Raw genomic sequence first — 19,710 nt, forward strand, 5'->3', positions numbered from 1 at the left:
GAGAACTACTGCGATTGTGTCCCGGTTCTTCCGGATGAGCACCTCAGTAGAGAAAGCTGAAAACTGACTGTCATGATGTAGCGAGAGCTGGTCAGCTATTCGAGAGGTTCTAAAATCTTTAAGGATTTCTTCCGCATAATGCTATAACCAATGCAGTGTGCAATGGATCAGCCTTCTCCGATCAGGCGCTTATAGAGCCCCTCGTGCGGACTTTCGAACACTAGGGGCTGCACCTACCATCCTCAAAACAACTCCTATGGCTAAGTGAGAGCGATAAAGCCCTATAGTCTGATTGCCTGGTTCGTTGTGCTGAACACCTCCTTCAGGGACCCAAAACTGGGATAAAGAGTGCTCAGGTTTATCCCGAACACCCCCGTACTCACTACGTGGGGCGGAAGCCCACTGGCCGACTCTCAGAATTATTATATACAACGGCCGCACAGGATGAAAAACATTCATATGACAAAGCAATAGATGATAAGAATGCTCTTGTTCAAATATTACAACGGATGAACTCGACCGTATTCATGGAAATATAATGTCCTTGGTGCATTGCTCTGCCGCAAGGCGAGCTCCTTTCAAGACACCTTCATAATACAGTTCGGGCCTGCGGTGCTCCTTCCCCTCCTGCGGTCCCTCGGTCATTAGCTTCTTCGCATCCATCTTCCCCCAATGCACCTTGGCACGGGCGAAGGCCATTCGCGCACCCTCTATGCAGACCGACCTCTTGATGACTTTGAGTCAAGGGCAGGCACCTACAAGCCGCTTCACGAGCCCGAAGAAGCTGCTTGGAATCGGCTCAGCAGGCCACAGCCGGATAATTAAATCCTTCATGGCTAGTTCGGCCGCCTTGTGCAGCTCTACCAACTGATTCAGCTAATCCGAGAAGGGCACCGGATAATCCGGCACCAGATACTGCATCTAGAAGAGCTTGTTCGCATTATTCCCCCCTTCGACTTGGTAGAATTGGGTGGCATCAGATATGTTGCACGGCAGCTCCGCAAATACCCCTGTATACATCCAAACTCACGATTGTCAAATTTGATTTTCTTATTTCCTATACTTGCTTTTTACAGAAAAAGCCTTACCAGCCGCAATCTTCCTTGCCTCCTGGATTTCCTTCAAGGCACCTTGGGCTTCGCCCCGGGCATCACTTGCGGCTTGGCGAGCCTGGGAGAGTTCGGATTCTTTCCCTGCTAAACTCTGCTCCAGGGTCTCGCATTTCTGCATGGCCTCTTGAAGCTCTCGCTCAGCCTCAATAACTCTGGCCTCGTGCTTCTCACGGAACACCTGCTCTGCGGCTGCTTTCCTCTCGGCTTCGGCCAAAGCCTTCTTTAAGGTCTCAATTTCGGCCGACGCCCCTAGAGCACATTATCAAAAGATTGTTATTATGCACACTCATCCTTTCGTGCTACATAAACAAGGTTTCTACATACCTTGATTATCCTCCAGTTGTCTCTTCACTTGTCCAAGTTCTCCTTCGGCCCGCTTCAGACCACGCCTCAGGCCGGATACTTCCTCAGCTTGAGAGGCCGCAGTCGCTACGGATACCTGCTGTTTAAAAAGAGTGATAAATATCATCAAGTGAGTCTCCTGCGAACATGAATTTGATCCCCTGTCCAGCTCTCTCCTTCACCGAACAGTGTATCAGGGGCTACTATCTATACCATGACATTCTCCCAAGAACTCATAAAACATACCTCAAAGCCTCTTATGAGGCTGACACAGGATTTGTTCAGTCCATTCTCAGCGGACTGAATCTTCTCAATCACCGCACCCATGAGGGCACGGTGTTCATCAACGATGGAGGCACCCTTCAGCGCCGCCAATAAAGTACCCGGTGCCCCTGGTTGAATAGAGGCGGCCGATGGATGGGACTCGGGGACCTTATGGGTCTCTAGAGTCGTGTCCGGCTTGGGTCCGGATTCAAGATGACCTCCGCCGTCAACACCCACGGGATTTTTCTCTCCCGTGTAACCGGCCCCAGAAGTATGGCCTCCTGGCGCCGCTTTCGCGACCTTCTCCCCCCCCCCTCCATGGCCTGGGTCCTTCTGGGACGAAACCTCGGTTTCGTTCTTGTGTTTGGAAGAAGAGGCCTTCAGGGGTGTCTCGCTCCCCATAGTGTCTGAACCCAGCAGATCCTCTGACGAGGATTGCTCGGCGTGGGGCTTCGCCAGACTAAAAAAGAAAAGTGCGGCTCAGATTAGAATGTGATGCCATGACAAGTCCGGACGCATGTATGTGTTCGGATTTTATGCTTACGAGTTCACCAAGGGCTCGGCCCTGGGATCCCACTCCGGGCTGCTATCGGTGGCGCCGGTCGAGTCCTCTTGAAGAAGAGTTTTTCCCCTCTTAGGCGAATCGGCCTCCAAGGAGCTGGAGGCCGTTCTTTTCTTCTTTCCCACTGCGGGGGATTCGTCCTCCTCCTCCCCATCCTCTTTGGAGGAAGAATGGGCATTAGAGTCTTTGGATTTTGTGTCCGTGGTACCACGGTGACGAAGGCTGCCCCTGGTCTTCTTGGCCTCTTTCTCGGTCTTTTTCTTCGGCGCTTTATATGGTGCCAGGACCAGCATCTTCGTCAGGAGTGGGCCGGCCGGTTCTTCTGGCAGAGGGGCGGGACAGTAGATCCGCCCCGCCTTCTTCGCCCAGCCCTAGGAAAAATGATGGGAAATATGTTAAGTGTCTCCTTGAGGATGTACGGACAGAATGCATGAATTATCAAACATTCAGTTGCTTACCGAACTTGCGGGGCGGGACAGCTGGTATCTGCGGTCCTCGGCGGAGTCCGGCCACGGTTTGCCGGACTTGAAAAGCACCTTCTAGATGTCCTTGTGTGTAGAGCCAAAGAGCTCTGACAGGGTCTGATGCTTGGCTGGATCGAACTCCCATAGATTGCAAGCTCGGTGTTGACATGGTAGAATCCGGCGAACCAACATCACCTGGACTACATTGACGATCTTGATGTTCTTGTCTTCCATGTCTTGGACGCGATTCTGGAGCTCTGATAGCTCGTCAGACAAATCCCAACTTAGGCCCTTCTCGTGCCATGACGTAAGTCGCAGGGGGGCACCGGATCTAACCTCTGGAATGGCGGTCCACTCCTTGCCACACGGCTTGGTGATGTAGAACCACTGCTGCTGCCACTCCTTGACGGAATCATTGAAAGTCCCTGTCGGCCATGTGACATTGGGCATCTTGCTCACCATGGCGCCTCCGCATTCGGCATGCTCGCCGCTCACTACCTTGGGCTTTACATTAAAAACCTTCAACCATAAGCCGAAGTGCGGCGGAACGCGGAGAAAGTCCTCGCACGCGACTATGAATGTCGAGATGTTGAGAAAGGAATTTGGGGATAGATCATGGAAATCAATCCCATAATAGTACATGACGCCGCGAACAAATGGGTGCAGGGGAAACCCTAGCCCACGGACAAAATGAGGGAGAAATACCACCCTCTCATGGGGTTACGGGGTGGGGACTATCTGTCCCGCCGTCGGAAGACGGTGGCCAATTCTCTTGGCCAGATACCCCCCCCCCCCCAAAGCTTTTTGATGTCCTTCTCCCGGACGGTAGAGGCCATCCATTTGCCTCCTTCTCCAGATCCGGACATCTTCGGGAAGCCTTTTTGGGTGAAGAAGAGAAACGCTTGGGCACTAGGGCTCGGGCGGAAAGGAATGGACGAACAGGGAGGGGCGTGGGTGAAAGGGAAGACTCTCATCCCTTTATAAAGGCAGCAAATATCTTGTGCCTCCCCACTTGCCCGCTAAAATCGCTTATTGCCCAAGCGCCACGATTGATGGCGCGGTTGGGTTACCCATACCCGTATTGATGAGGATCCCGTGATAAGGGGACACGATCTCTACTTCGACAAGACTTGCCGCTAAAAACCGCTTCGCGATATGAGCAGTGGCCGGTTGTGAAAAACGGTTCGAATAATGACCGAACCATGGTGTGATGTCATGCTATAAAAAGCTGTCAGCAGATTAGATTTGTGGAATATTATACTCTCTATGGTGGAATGTGAAATTTGTTTTGCAGAGCCGGACACGATCCTTGTGTTCTAAATCTTCTATGGAGTATTCGGAGAAGGAACCCGCCTTGCAATGTCGAAGACAATATGCGCGTCGGCCTCATCGTCATTGAAGCCTGGTTCAGGGGCTACTGAGGGAGTCCTGGATTAAGGGGTCCTCGGACAGCCGGACTATATACTTTGGCCGGACTATTGGACTATGAAGATACAAGATTGAAGACTTCGTCCCGTGTCCGGATGGGACTCTCCTTTCCGTGGAAGGCAAGCTTGGATATTCGGATGTGTAGATTTCCTTCTCTGTAACCGACTCTGTGTAACCCTAGCCCCCTCCGGTGTCTATATAAATCGGAGGGTTTAGTCCGTAGGACAACAACAATCATAATCATAGGCTAGCTTCTAGGGTTTAGCCTCTACGATCTCGTCGTAGATCAACTCTTGTAATACTCATATCATCAAGATCAATCAAGCAGGAAGTAGGGTATTACCTCCATCCAGAGGGCCCGAACCTGGGTAACACATCGTGTCCCCTGCCTCCTGTTACCATTAGCCTTAGACACACAGTTCGGGACCCCCTACCCGAGATCTGCCGGTTTTGACACCGACAATTAGTCCATTATAAAAGATATCAAGTATTTCATTTTTCTTAAGAGGATGATCAGGCAAAGCATTAAGTAATCGGAGAAGCCTCCCTCAAGCTTGTGGGAGACTCTCTTCTTTGATTTGCACAAAATTACATATTTCCCACAAGGCAGCTTGTTTCTTATGAGCAGGGAAATATTTAGCAGAGAAGTAATAAATCATATCCCGGTGACTACACACACAACCAGGATCAAGAGAATTAAACCAAGTTTTAGCATCACCCTCTAATGAGAAGGGAAATATCTTAAGGATATAGTAATAGCGAGACTTCTCATCATTAGTAAACAAGGTGGCTATATCATTTAACTTGGTAAGATGTGCCACAACAGTTTCAGATTCATTGCCATAAGAAGGATCAGATTCAACCAAAGTAATAATCTCAGGATCAACAGAGAATTCACAATCCTTATCAGTAACACAGATAGGTGAAGTAGCAAAAACGGGGTCAGGTTTCATTCTAGCATTAAGAGATTGCTGCTTCCATTTAGCTAATAACTTCTTAAGATCATATCTATCATTCCAAGCAATAATAGCTCTAGCAGCTTCTTCATCCATAACATAACCCTCAGGAACAACAGGCAATTCATAATTAGGGGGAGAACCGGCATCATCACAATCATCAATAATTTCATTCTCAATAACTTCGTTCTCTCTAACCCTAGCAAGTTGTTCATCAAGATATTCACCTAATGGCACAGTAGTATCAAGCATAGAAGTAGTTTCATCATAAGTATCATGCATAGCAGAAGTGGCATCATCAATAACATGCGACATATCAGAATTCATAGCAGTAGCAGGTTTAGGTGTCGCAAGCTTACTCAAAACAGAAGGAGAATCTAGTGCAGAGCTAGATGGCAGTTCCTTACCTCCCCTCGTAGTTGAGGGAAAAATCTTAGTTCTTTCGTCCCCATAGTAGCCCCTCTAGACATATCATCGTTTAATTACCAAGTGTCGATTGATTAATTTCGGTGTCTTCTTTCTGTTGTAAATGGTCCTGTGGACTAAGTGGCGACTTACAACGTATTAGTGCAAGGCTCCTCAGCGAGCATGCATCAAATTTCTCTTGGTTGATTTGGATATAGATAATCTCTTTTTTTGCGGGGATATAGATAATCTCTAACGGGTGATTTCATTTCAATAGATAATCTATATTGGATGATTTTATCGGAAGGGTCTATTTTTCTATATTTTCTACAAGGGAGAAAACGGTGTGTAAAAGCACGTGTTCCCTTCTATTCTTAGTCGTCTTATTGGAATGGTGCGCTACAGCGGCTGGTCGAGGGGTTGCCTGGAATGTGTCGATCTCTGGTGGTAGCACGTGCTTGATGTTGGCGCTGATCCACCCCTCGAATGTGCCGTACTCGGCGCTGACCATGCAAGATTGCGGAGCAGCATGCACTACAAAAAAAATACACTTCCATGATGATACGTGTTTGTCACAGTAGGTCGCGTTTTTTGTCATGCATGTACATCCATGACAAATTTATGACAGAATCAAGATTGTCATACCTGTGCTGTCGTAGAAGTGTTCCATGACATTACCAAAATTATCATCACGGAAGTGTCCACTTCCATGACGATAAATCGCGCGCCACAGAAGTGCTTTCGTCAAGGGTGACCGACACGTGGCATCCACCGTAACGGAACGCCATTAAGCTATCGGGTTGGGTTTTGGATCCGATAACCCGTTAACAGCCCCGACCAATGGGGATTTTCCACGTGTAAAATCTTCATTGGCTGGAGGAAACATGTGTCGGCTCATTGTTGGGACAGATGTCATCCACTCATTGGACAGAAGGCGCCTATGATACGTCGACACGTGGCACGACCCAACAGAGGCCCATTCCTGTGAAAAGGCCAGCCCGTTTGACTTGGACAAAAGGTGACGGGCCGGCCCATGGAAAGCCTGTTAACGGCATGTTCGCATATAGCCCATTTACAGCCCGCTAACTCAAGGCCCGTTACGCCCTACCTGAATTAGGCCCAGCAGCGTCATCTGGGCCATCCAATATGATTCCAGCTAGTTTTCACTTCTGGCTCATGTATGGCCCATGACGTCTTTCGGCCCATATGAGGCCCTATGTAACTCTTGGCCTATTAACGGCCCATGGTGAAACTGGCCCACAATGAACAGAGTATCACTTTAGACCCATTAACAGCCCATGGTGAAACTGGCCCGTAATGAACAGTGTATCACTTTATACCCATTAATGGCCCGCTATTCAGTTGGGTCGTTTCCAGCCCATGTTATCTTTCGGCCTTCTCAAAGCCCATTTATTCTTGGGCTCATTTCTAGCATTCGTTTACTTACGGCCCGTTACTGTCATTTTCTGCTTGTGGGCCAAATTCAGCCCGTGGTTACAGTCGGCCCGTTTGTGGTCTGTTAATACATTGGGCCGTTTTCATAGCGTCATCAAATACAGCCTATTAACGATGGCCCGTTACGGTCAGCCCATGAACGGATGATTCCAACTCTAGCCTGTTTATGGCCATAATGCGGCCTGTTATTGGCCCATGTTTGGCCAATCGATCATACGGCCCGTATAAGGCCCATTGATGATACGGCCCGTAGAAGGCCCATTATTTCTACGGCCCGTAGAAGGCCCAATGTTTCTACGGCCCGTAGAAGGCCTACTATTTCTACGGCCTGTAGAAGGCCCACTGTTTCTACGGCCCGTAGGAGGCCCAGTGTCACTACAATAAATATTAGCCCATGGTTATTGTGGCCTAGTTTTAAAAAATAGGTTATTGCAGCCACTAGAAAACCGTGGAAAAAGAACTGCACTGACTACAAGCAAACAAATAAACAAGACAACAAGGAAATAAATAAGCAAGCAACTTATGCTAGGCTATCACGGCTATTACACATATTACATCCACTGGGCATCAAAGTTCACCACCAGTGCAAATATAGGGAACACAACAGCATATAAATGCCGCAGCAAAACAAGTCCAAAACTGAAACCACTTCAGAAGAGTTCAAGAAACAATATCCTGGGTACCCATAATGCTGGCAAGATGCTTAGCTAGCTTATTAACTTTCTCTTGTTTGGCGCTTAAATCCTCCAGCGCTTGTTGTTGCACAAGAAAGTGCGCATCTGAATTCTGCAGGGACTTCCTCGGTCCTTTGGCTTCTTGCCGCAGCACAGCTGACTAATGCCTTTTAGCTTGTAGCTGAGACTGAAGAAGCCGAAGTGATTCAGGCAGCGAGTTCGAAGAGCTTGTGCCAGCAGTACTGGCCAGTAACTCGAACACTACATCAACACAGGACTGTGGGGTTTTCTCACTGTCTACAAGATCGTTTTTATCACCTTTCTTGGAGACCAACAGGGTTGTCTCACTATCTTGAACCTTATCTGCATTACTTTCTCGACCATTGCATAGTGGGGTGCTCTTCTCCAATATTCTATTTGCATACTACGAGAGAAACAAGCAGACACATCACAGGTTTAGCTTGTAGTATACCAAACTCATTTTGGTAAACTGGTTCAGTAGTAAGGTGGACAGGATAACAGCATGAAACAAACATATATCTATGTACTATGGTCACTGTATTGTCCATATCATTCTAGTTTATGTTCCCTAATCAAGATAGAGACACAGTTCAACTCATATATTTTTAAGACACAGCAGCATAGACAGAATATAAGTGTGAGAAACTACACAGCATTGGCAGCACTTGTAATGTGCATCACATGAGAACATAACTATTTATACAACTTAAACTGAAATCAACATAGAGCAAGAAGTTAGAACAACAATCCAGTTAAAGAAATAGGTTTAAAACATACCTGTTGCGCCATTGGAGTTTCAATTGGATCCTTCAAATTCGAAAGTAGTTGGTATGAGTAAATACAGTGATGCAACAGCAAAGGAGTATGGACCATAGCTACGGAATCTGACCTGAGAACAGTTGCTCTTCTGCTTTAAACGTGGAGTTTGGGTTAGCTGTGGTGGTCTTCGTGCTTTGGGCACTGCAGTAGCTTTAAAAACTGCTCGTGTGGGGGTACTCTGTGGTGGACATGGTGCTTTGTCAACTATAAGTGGGTTACTATCCGCTGGGGTTGCGGTTAGATGGGTTGTAGCTGGTTCTCTGCCCAACGGTGTAAGTGTGCAATCTGGAAGAGTCTCGATTATGTGTGGTGGGGCTAGTTTGTGGGCCAGTACAACCATGGTTCTATCTGCATCGACGGGTAGCACTGTCTTTTGTGAAGAATGGGTTTTTGCTCCCTTAGATATTGCCATCACCCCCTCCAATTCAAATGGTTGATAAACAAGAAAAGAAATTGAACGTACAGACATTGTATGATAGACAGATGTGGTAATTCACATATATGTTGTCTAACCAAACAGGACATCATGACACAATTTCACATATATGATGCCTAACTAAACAGGATAGCATGACACAGTTTCCGATATATGATGGATAACTTAACAAGATATAATGGCATAATTCAACATATGATGAGTACCTAAACAGGATGACATGACAAAACTATATGATGTCTTTCTAAAATAGGTTGGGATGAAATAATTCACATACATGTTGTCTAAGTATACAGGATGGCATGATATAATTGACATAATTGATTCATATACTAAGCAGCTGGCACTCGCATGTATGATCTCTAAACTAAGCAGATAGAATTCAATATTGTGCATATGATGTCTAAACTAAGCAATGCAAGACACCATATGCATCATATGAGAAATATAAACATTGCAACTTAGAGCATACACCTCAGGTGGGATATAGGACTGGTCATCTGTCTCTGAATCCTCCTCTGAGGAGCTCCCTGTAACCATCGAGATATATGCTTCAACAGGTACCATTGCCTGCTCTGAAGACCTTGTTTTCACTCCAGATTTTTCCATAACCGGCTCAAATGGCTGATACACATGAAGAGTAGTTCAATATACACAGATTGTCGACAAATGGAATACGTAATGAAAAAAAAAGATGGCATGAGATAATTCACATATATGATGCCTGGCTCCATGGCGGTGCATAATTCACATATATGATAACTGGCTGAAAAACATGGCATTGCATAATTCACATATCTGATATAGAAAGCAAACATGAGGCATTCACACAAAGCATGTCTAATCTAAGCAGATGGCATGGCAATGCAAGACACCATATGCATGATATGAGCAATATAACCCAGCCAAGTTAGAGCATGCACCTTGGGGGGGATACGACTGGTCATCTCTCTCTAAATCCTCCTCTGAGGAGCTATCTGTAACCGACAAGAAATCTGCATCGACAGGTAGCACTGGCTGCTCAGAAGACCTTGTTTTCACTCCAGATTTTCCCATGACCGACTCAAATGGCTGATGCACAGGAAGAGTAGATGAATGTATAAACATTGTTGACAAATGGAACACATTATGGGAAAAAAATATGGCACGATACAATTCACATATACGATGACTGGCTAAACAGGATGGCATTGCATGATTCACGTATATGATGCCTGGCTAAAGAAGATGGCATTGCATAATTCCCATATACTCCCTCCATTCCTAAATATTTGTCTTCTTAGAGATTTCAAATGGATTACCACATACGGATGTATATAGACATATTTTAGAGTGTAGATTCACTCATTTTGTTCCGTATGTAGTCACTTGTTGAAATCTCTAAAAAGACAAATATTTAGGAATGGTGGGAGTATGATATAGAAACCAAACAGGTGGCATTCACACAAAGCAAATCTAAACTAAGCTGATGACATATAAGATGTATAATGTAAGCAATGCAAGGCGCCATATGCATGATATGACCAACATCAGCATGTCAGGTTAGAGCAAACACCTTAGGTGGTAAACAGGCATGGTCGGCTCCTTCTGAATCTCCATCTGAACAGTTATCTTCCTCTGGAATACAATCTGGAAATGCAGGAGAGGGGGGGCACTTTGCCCACCATGGAGCAGCGTCTGCATGACATTATATTCGCACGCAACGGTCTTCTCTTTTTCTCTACATGTTCAGTACGATTGTGTACAATATCTGACATGCATAATAAAAAATAGTTAGATTTTGTAAGGCCTAAGGGGTGTGAGGGAGTCCCAGATTAGGGGGTGTCCGGATAGCCGGACTATGACCATTGGCCGAACTACTGGACTATGAAGATACAAGATTGAAGACTTCGTCCCGTGTCCGGATGGGACTTTCCTTGGCGTGGAAGGCAAGCTTGGCGATACGGATATGTAGATCTCCTACCATTGTAACCGACTATGTGTAACCCTAACCCTCTTCGGTGCCAATATAAACCGGAGGGTTTTAGTCCGTAGGACGAACAACAATCATACCATAGGCTAGCTTCTAGGGTTTAGCCTCTCTGATATCGTGGTAGATCTACTCTTGTACTACCCATATCATCAATATTAATCAAGCAGGAGTAGGGTTTTACCTCCATCGAGAGGGCCCGAACCTGGGTAAAAACATCATGTCCCTTGTCTCCTGTTACCATCCGCCTAGACGCACAGTTCGGGCCCCCTACCCGAGATCCGCCGGTTTTGACACCGACATTGGTGCTTTCATTGAGAGTTCCTCTGTGTCGTCATCTTTAGGCCCGATGGCTCCTCTGATCATCAACAACAATGCAGTCCAGGGTGAGACTTTTCTCCCCGGACAGATCTTCGTATTTGGCGGCTTTGCACTGCGGGCCAATTCGCTTGGCCATCTAGAGAAGATCGAAAGCTACGCCCCTGGCCATCAGGTCAGATTTGGAAGTTTGAACTATACGACTGACGTCCGCAGAGATTTGATCTTCGACGGGTTTGAGCCACAGCCAAGCGCGCCGCACTGTCATGATGGGTATGATCTAGCTTTGCCGCCGGACAGTGCCCTGGAGGCCGCACAAGTGTCCGCTCTGACCTTAGCTCGGAGCCAACTGCGCCGATCGAGGACGGGTGGCTGGACACCGTCTCGGGGGCTGCTATCTCTACGGCGATTGAGCCGAACACCAACCCTGTCCTTTGCGAAGCTCGCGACTCCAAGGTGCCAGACTCCTCTCCGCACTCTGAACCTTCCGCGCTCCAGCCAATCGAACCCGATTGGGCGCCGATCATGGAGTTCACCACCGCGGACATCTTTCAGCACTCGCCCTTTGGCGACATCCTGAATTCACTAAAGTCTCTCTCTTTATTAGGAGAGCCCTGGCCGGATTATGGTCAGCAAGGTTGGGATGCGGACGACAAAAAAATTCAAAGCCCACCTACCACCCACTTCGTAGCCACTGTCAAAAGTTTAAACGACGTGCTTGATTTCGACTCCGGCGACATCGACGGTATGGACGACGATGTAGGAGATAAGCATGAACCAGCACCTATAAGGCACTGGACAGCCACCTCATCTCACGATGTATACATGGTAGACACACCTCAAGGAAGCGATGACAAGGAACAACGGGACGCCACGAGGGATCATTCCCTCGAAAAGCAGTCAAAACCGCGACGTAAGCGCCGCTCAAAATCCCGCATCGACAAAGATAGCAGCCATACAGACCCAGCCATAGAGCAGGGTGAACCGGTGGACGACGAACATGCCATCGAGCAATCGTCCGAACAGGACAACCTGGATAAACAATCTGTCCCCGGCGAAGATAACAGTCCGAACGATCTCATGTTGGACAAGTTGCTGGAGCAGAAGAACCTCCACAAAAGGATCGTCGCCATTGCGTGTAGCCTGAAAAAGCAGAAGCGGAAGCTCAAAACAGCGGAAGATGCGCTCAGAATCAGATGGAGCAAAGTAATCAACACCGCAGACAAATACGGCGATAGTCGTCGAACAAAGAGCTACCCGAAGCGAAAACTACTGCCTGAATTTGATGAGGAGGCCGTAGAGCCCCCGCAATCAAAGAACAACGAGACCACCCGGTCGGATAGACGACCCCATGGGAAACATAGAGCGGCAAACGGCGCCGCACACAAGCCGGCACGCGATCCGCACACAGATTCGCATCAAAAAGATGGCCCAGTTAGATCTATCTACGGGCCAAGAAAGCAAGCTCTAGTAAGCAATGCAACACATAAAGTATCCGAATATTGCGGTACACCTAAATATAGGGGTGTCGCACACCCCCTATGTTTCACCGATGAAGGTCTGGATTATGAATTTCCAGCGGGATTCAAGCTCGTAAACATAGAGGCATACGACGGAACAACAGACCCTGCAGTCTAGATTGAGGATTACATCCTCCACATACACATAGCTAGAGGAGATGACCTCCACGCCATAAAATACTTACCACTCAAGCTCAAAGGGCCAGCCCGGCATTGGCTCAAAAGCCTCCCCGAAAACACCAATGGAAGTTGGGAAGAGCTCGAGGATGCTTTTCAGGCAAATTTTCATGGGACCTATGTCCGACCTCCGGATGCAGATGATTTAAGTCACATAACTCAACAACCCGGAGAGTCAGCCCGAAAATTCTGGAACAGATTCCTTACTAAAAAGAACCAAATAGTCGACTGTCCGGACGCCGAAGCCCTAGCAGCTTTCAAACACAACGTCCGAGACGAATGGCTCGCCAGACACCTCGGCCAAGAAAAGCCAAGAACAATGGCCGCATTAACAAGCCTCATGACCCGCTTTTGCACGGGAGAGGATAGCTGGCTGGCAAGATGCAGTACCAGCGACCCATGTACATTCAAAGTCAGGGATGGAAACGGGAAACCGCGACATAGCAAGGACGAGCGTCAGACCAAGGGAAACAGCTCGAAGAGCACGGTAGTCAACGCCAGATTCAAAAGCTCTCGGCAGAATCATAAAAAACTGCCCCTTAAGGATAATAGGGACGAGCTATCTAACTTAAACAAAATCTTGGACAAGATATGCCAAATCCACAGTACTCCCGGGAAGCCTGCAAACCATACCCACAGAGATTGTTGGGTCTTCAAGCAGTCTGGCAAACTCAACACCGAACACAAGGGGCTCGACACACCAAGCAAGGACGACGACGAACCCCACATGCAGAGCACCGGAAAACAAAAGAATTTCCCACAAGAAGTCAAAACAGTAAACTCACTTCGCGTGGCAAAAGGGAAAAATAGAGCAGCGCCCATAGAGGTACGCGCCATACGGCATATCCCAGAGAAGTCCCGCCACTGGTTGTTAAAACCAATCACCTTTGACCATCAGGATTACTCTAGAAGTATCTAGAATGCAGGATGGACTACCTTGATATTAGATCCGATAATTGACGGACTCCAATTTACACAAGTCCTAATGGACGGCGGCAGTGATCTAAACCTGCTATACCAAGACACAATCCGCAAATGGGGATAGACCCAACCAAAATTCGCCATAGGAACACTTCCTTTCAAGGGGTAATGCCAGGCCCATATGCCTATTGTACGGGCTCTCTACTACTAGAAGTTGTGTTCGGCTCACCCGACAACTTCCACCTCGCCCCATTCACAAGTGGCTACAAAGCACTACTGGGACGCGAAGCTTTCGCCCGCTTTAACGCAATACAGCACTATGCATCCCTTACACTTAAAATGCCTGGTCCACGAGGCATCATCTCCTTAAAGGGAAATACCGAGTATTCCTCGAGCGCGGAAGATTGTGCGACTGCCTTGACAGCCACACACTAAACCGGCTTCACCAATCAAAGCACCTAAATAGGTCGTTCAGACCCCGGACACGGCTAGATGAGTCCGGCGTAAACATACAAGGGCTTACTAGCCGCCTACCCCTGTACAAGGGGCTCCGCACATATACAACAAGAGACAATAAAGCTCAATTTTATTCATTGAATCGTACTTTGTTTATTTAACATAACGTACATTTTCGCACGATCTTTTTCAACTAAGTTCCTCTCTTTTTACAGATGAACACCATGCTACACCCGTCCAGGATACGGCACAACGGAGACACAGGCGCAGACGTGCAGTAGGGACCCGTTGCAAGGATTCTTTTCAGATTAAGACCCTGCGTAAACCTTTTTTACTGTCTCTTGTTGATACACATCCCCCAGTTTTTTGCTATCACCGAGGAGGAGGCTGGCGTTTTGGCATGGGCCATGTCAGAATTTCGCGTGTACCTGGACACCAGGGGCTTATTACAAAGGGCGTTGTTCGGCCCATTTTCATAAAGACCGAATACCTTAGGGAGTGTTCGGCTCTCGAGTTAGGCCTTATATGCATCAGCTCCGAATCATGTCTTTGGTCAAATGTTGGGTTTGCCTGGCTCCTGTGTTTTGCTGCCTTACGTTCCGCTCTATCGGCTAAGGTGGCACCAGGAGAACTACTGCGATTGTACCACGGTTCGGCCAAGCGAGCACCTCAGTAGAGAAAGCCGAAAACTGACTGTCATGATATAGCGTGAGACTGGTCAACCACTCGATGACTTGCCGGAATCTATAGGATTCCTCCGCATTGACGAAGGACCGTTTCCCGGTCAGGCACATACGCGCCCCAAATTCCGGTGAGCGTGGTGCCCCTAGGGGCTATATCGTAGCCCCACTATCAAACTCCTATGGCTAAGTGAAAGTGATAAAGCATTATAGTCCGGTTGCCTAGTTTTTGTGCTACCACCTCCTTTATAGGACCAAGACGTTGGATCAAGTGTGAAAATGCGCCTTTTGCAAACACCCCTGCATTATATGCGTGGGGGCTGAAGCCGAAGACTGTCATCTTTCAGGTTATATATACATATACATTAGCGGTCGCACAGGAGGTATTTTAATTCTTGAAAGGCACAAGTATAAAAAGCTCTTATATTCCATCGATACATTGTTTCACAATAAAACATGTTATTCGAACATAATATCCTTCAAGCACTGCGTCTCTATTAAGCGAGCGCCCTGCAGAACTTCCTGAAAATAGTGCTCGACAGGTACTCGGCTTCCGTCCGAATCTTGGGATGCAACATCGGTGGCCTTCATCTCCGCCCAGTATGTCTTGACACGGGCAAGAGCCATCCGCGCACCCTCTATGCATGCCGACCTCCTCATTGCATTGATATGCGGCATCGCACCAAGGAACTGCTGCACCAAGCCAAAATAACTCTTCGGCTCGGGCCTTTTCGGCCACAAAAGACTCACGACATCCTTCATGGCAAGTCCGGATAACCTATTCAGCTCCGCCCATTCGGCCAAGCGATCGGTTAATGGAAGTGGGCGCTCTGGATTATGGAATTGCGACCCAAAAACCTTTTCCATTTCGTGATCCTTTTGATCTCGGAAGTGTTCGGTCGCGTCCGCGGCACTTGCCGCCAAGTCCAGATAAGCATCATCCACACTCCACAGCCGGTCCAACTGAGCATATTTAGGATCCACGAATTTCCTCCGCAGCAGAAAGGGCTTTCCAGCCGCGATATCTCCGGCTTGACGCAGCTCCTCCTTCATAGCTCTCATCGCAGAGCGAGCATCCTTGGCTTCAGTAGTGACCTTCTTCAGGTCCTCTTGCACCACTCGATCTTCTTTTTCAAGAAGCTTGCAGCGGTCGGCAGCATTCTTTAACTTCACGGCCATCTCGGCCATTTCCTTCTTGCTTTGGCAGTGAGCAGCCTGTTCGGCTTTTAGCTCTTCGGCCGCCTTTAAGGCAGCCGCATCACTCTTTCTAGCCTGCTCCTTGGCTCGGGCGAGCTCCGCCCGAAGGTTCTCCATGGTAGCGGCACCATCTGCATCAAGCATACATGTGGTAAGGCATGGGCATCAACCTCCCTTACCAGGTGTCCGTGGAGAAATTGCATACCTTGTGACTCGTCAAGTCCCTTATTGACAAGCGCGATGTCGGCATCAGCCACGTCAAGTTGCCGCTTTAGTTCGGCAAATTCATCAGTCTGGCTAGCCACCGGACCCTTCGCCACCTACATTGGAAGGGCGGCACATTATACCTGGGATTATGATCCTCGGCACGCTGTCATTTTTGACAACACACCGAGCCTCAGGGGCTACTATCTACACAGGGCGCATTTCATATGCGGAACTGATAGAGGGTACATCATTTTGCGTACCTCAAAACCTGTCAGTAAACTTCTGACGGCTTCGTGCAATCCGCTCTCAGCGGATGAAATCCTTTCAATCACCGTACCCATTAACGCACGGTGATCTTCTGAGATAGACGCTCGCCCGAGCAGATCCTTCAGCTCCTCCGACCGTACACCAGGTGGTGCCGGACTCGTCCGATGGCCTTTTTCGAAGGCCATATGCGGAGAGCTTTGAGGGGACATACGACTGCCTTCCGGCCCTGCTGTAACGCCCCGGATGCAACTTTCCATATTTGAAACTCCGACTCTTGCCATTTCCGGCTATGTGATTTATTATTTCCTCCGTGGTTGGGTTTTTGTCTGTTGTTTTGCATTTTGTTCTTGTTATGCATCTCGTCTCATGTCATCATCTGCACTTCATCTGCATTTCATCTACATGTTTTTCAAAACTTGCATCCGTTCTGGTTCCGCCGGTTCTCTCCGTTGTCCGTTCTGAGTTCGACCACACTCGCACGCGCCCGCGGCACCTCCGTAATATTATTTTATAAGTGGCATAAAAATGTTCTCGGAATGGGTTGCAACTTGGCATGCGGTCTTATTATAGTGTAGAAAGACCGCCTGCCAAATTTCATCGCATTCGGAGTCCGTTTGATAGCCCAACCGTCATCCGTAGCGGCACCGTTGCCGGTTTAATCGTTGGACGTTTTGGTCTCCGAAACTGCCACCGGGCCGCACCTCTCTTTCTCACCTCTTCTCTCAGCCCAACCCCTCTTCTCAGCCCACCTGCAGCCCACCTAGTCCCCCTCTCTGTCCGGAGCGCACGATCACGATCCGAGGGTCCGGAAACCCCCCTAAAACCCCTTAGAGACTAAAACCTAGCCCCCTTTCCTATTTAAACCCCCCCTCCTTCCAAATCTGGTCGCCCTAACCCCCCTCCTCCTCTTTTTCCGCGCCGCCGCCTTCTCCCTCCAAATCCGGCGCAGGCCACCTCGCCGCCGCCAATTGGCACGCCCCGTTTGGCCAGCAGCCGCTCCTCCCGCGCCCGCAGCCAACGGGCGGCTGCCACGTTGCTCCCCCATCGCCTTGCCTCCCCGCCCTAGCGCCAGGGCCCATCCGAGGCCCGCTCAGGCCGCCTTGGGCCCGAAGTCGCCCCGCTCCCGCAACGCCGATCTGGATCGAGGGGAGGAGTCCCTCGACCCCGATCTCCCCTCTGCTTCAGCGCCACCGGAGCCCCGCCGTCGGCGAGTGCCTCCCCAGGCCGGAGCCCCGCCTCCTCATCTCTCCCTTCTCCTCCTCCACTTCTCCTGCGCCCCCGCTGACCCCTTCCTCCCGCAGGTTGCCGCCGCCACCATGGAAATCACCGTCGCCGGCCACGTCTTCAACCAAACCCGGCCGGGATCCACCCGTTCCCGTCCATCCCGGCCGTCCCCGGCCACCGGTGCCCTCGCCGGAGACCTCCTCCGTTCCCTGCATCGCCTGAAGCCGCTGCGGCTCTGCTTCCTGTCGAGCAGAGGACGCCGCTCGTCCCAGCCGCGTTGACTTGCCTCGTCGCCAGGTGGGTCGTGCGCCCCGCAGCCCAGCGCAGCTCCTACTGTCAGCCTGCTTCCCCAAGGCCCAGCCTCCAACAGGCCCAATGTGAGCCTCCAGCGCTTCCTCTCTGTTGGCCCAGTCCGCCTAGATTCGGCCCGTTGATATTTTTTCCCTGTCCAGCGATTTTAACATTATCCCAGGATTTACCAGTTTTGCAGAAAAACCCTTGAACCTCATGCATGTAATAACTAATTAACCGTGCATCGGATTAAAATAATTTATATATGTAAAATGCTCAGAAAATTGTGTAGATTAATAATATGCCACTTTCATCTATGTTAAAAATGTTCAACATGCTATTTGTGTTTATTTTGCATAATGCCATGTTAAAATGATTTATTTCATAACTAAATAACCGTAGCTCCGAATTAATTAAACTTTATATGTAAATGGGGTGGAAAAATGCCTAGATTAACATGGTCCACTTTGTTTTACTGTTTAACAACTCTAAAATTGTGTTTAGGGTAGAACAGTACCAAATCCATAATTTGCACATGGAGATTTTCCGAAATTATTGTTTGTTGTTTCTGGCCTCATTTAAACTTGCCTAGATAGGTAGTTTCATTATGTTACACCTCTTGCCATGTCTAACAACATTTAATATTGTTGGGTACCAAACCGAGAGAGAACTAAATAATCGATGTGGTGTTCCGCCAATATGCAACTTGTTGCATATTGAGCTCCACTTAACTTGTAGTATTGTTTGTTGCACTTTGCCAGGCCATGACTCATTAACCGGACATGCATCATATTTGTTTGTGCATCATGCCATGTTTATGCTTGTGTGTTTACCATGTTGCTTGTTTCTTTCCGGTGTTGCTTCTTAGTTTCGGTAATGTTGCGTTCGTGAGGATTCGTTCGGCTGCTCCCGTTCGTCTTCTTCATGGACTCGTTCTTCTTCCTTGCGGGATTTCAGGCAAGATGACCGCTACCCTGGATCTCACTACTATCATTGCAATGCTAGTTGCTTCGTTCTATCGCTATGCCGCGTTACCTATCACATGTTTATCAAGCCATCCCAAATTGCCATGAACCTCTAACCTTGACACCTTTCCTATGCAAACCATTGTTTGGCTATGTTACCGCTTTGCTCAGCCCCTCTTATAGCGTTGTTAGTTGCAGGTGAAGTTGAATATTTCTCCATGGTGGACAGGATTTTGGTTGGGATATCACAATATCTCTTATATTATTAATGCATCTCTATATATTTGGTAAAGGGTGGAAGGCTCGGCCTTATGCCTGGTGTTTTGTTCCACTCTTGCCGCCCTAGTTTCCGTCATACCGGTGTTATGTTCCCGGATTTTGCGTTCCTTACGCGGTCGGGTGATTTATGGGACCCCCTTGACAGTTCGCTTTAAATAAAACTCCTCCAGCAAGGCCCAACCTTGGTTTTACCATTTGCCTCACCACCACCTACTTTTCCCTTGGGAGTCGCTCTCTCGAGGGTCATCTTTATTATAGCCCCCCCGGGCCAGTGCTTGTCTAAGTGTTGGTCCAAACTAGA

Source organism: Triticum dicoccoides, chromosome 4B (genome assembly GCF_002162155.2).
Source record: "Triticum dicoccoides isolate Atlit2015 ecotype Zavitan chromosome 4B, WEW_v2.0, whole genome shotgun sequence".
In the NCBI taxonomy this organism is placed as follows: Eukaryota; Viridiplantae; Streptophyta; class Magnoliopsida; order Poales; family Poaceae; genus Triticum; species Triticum dicoccoides.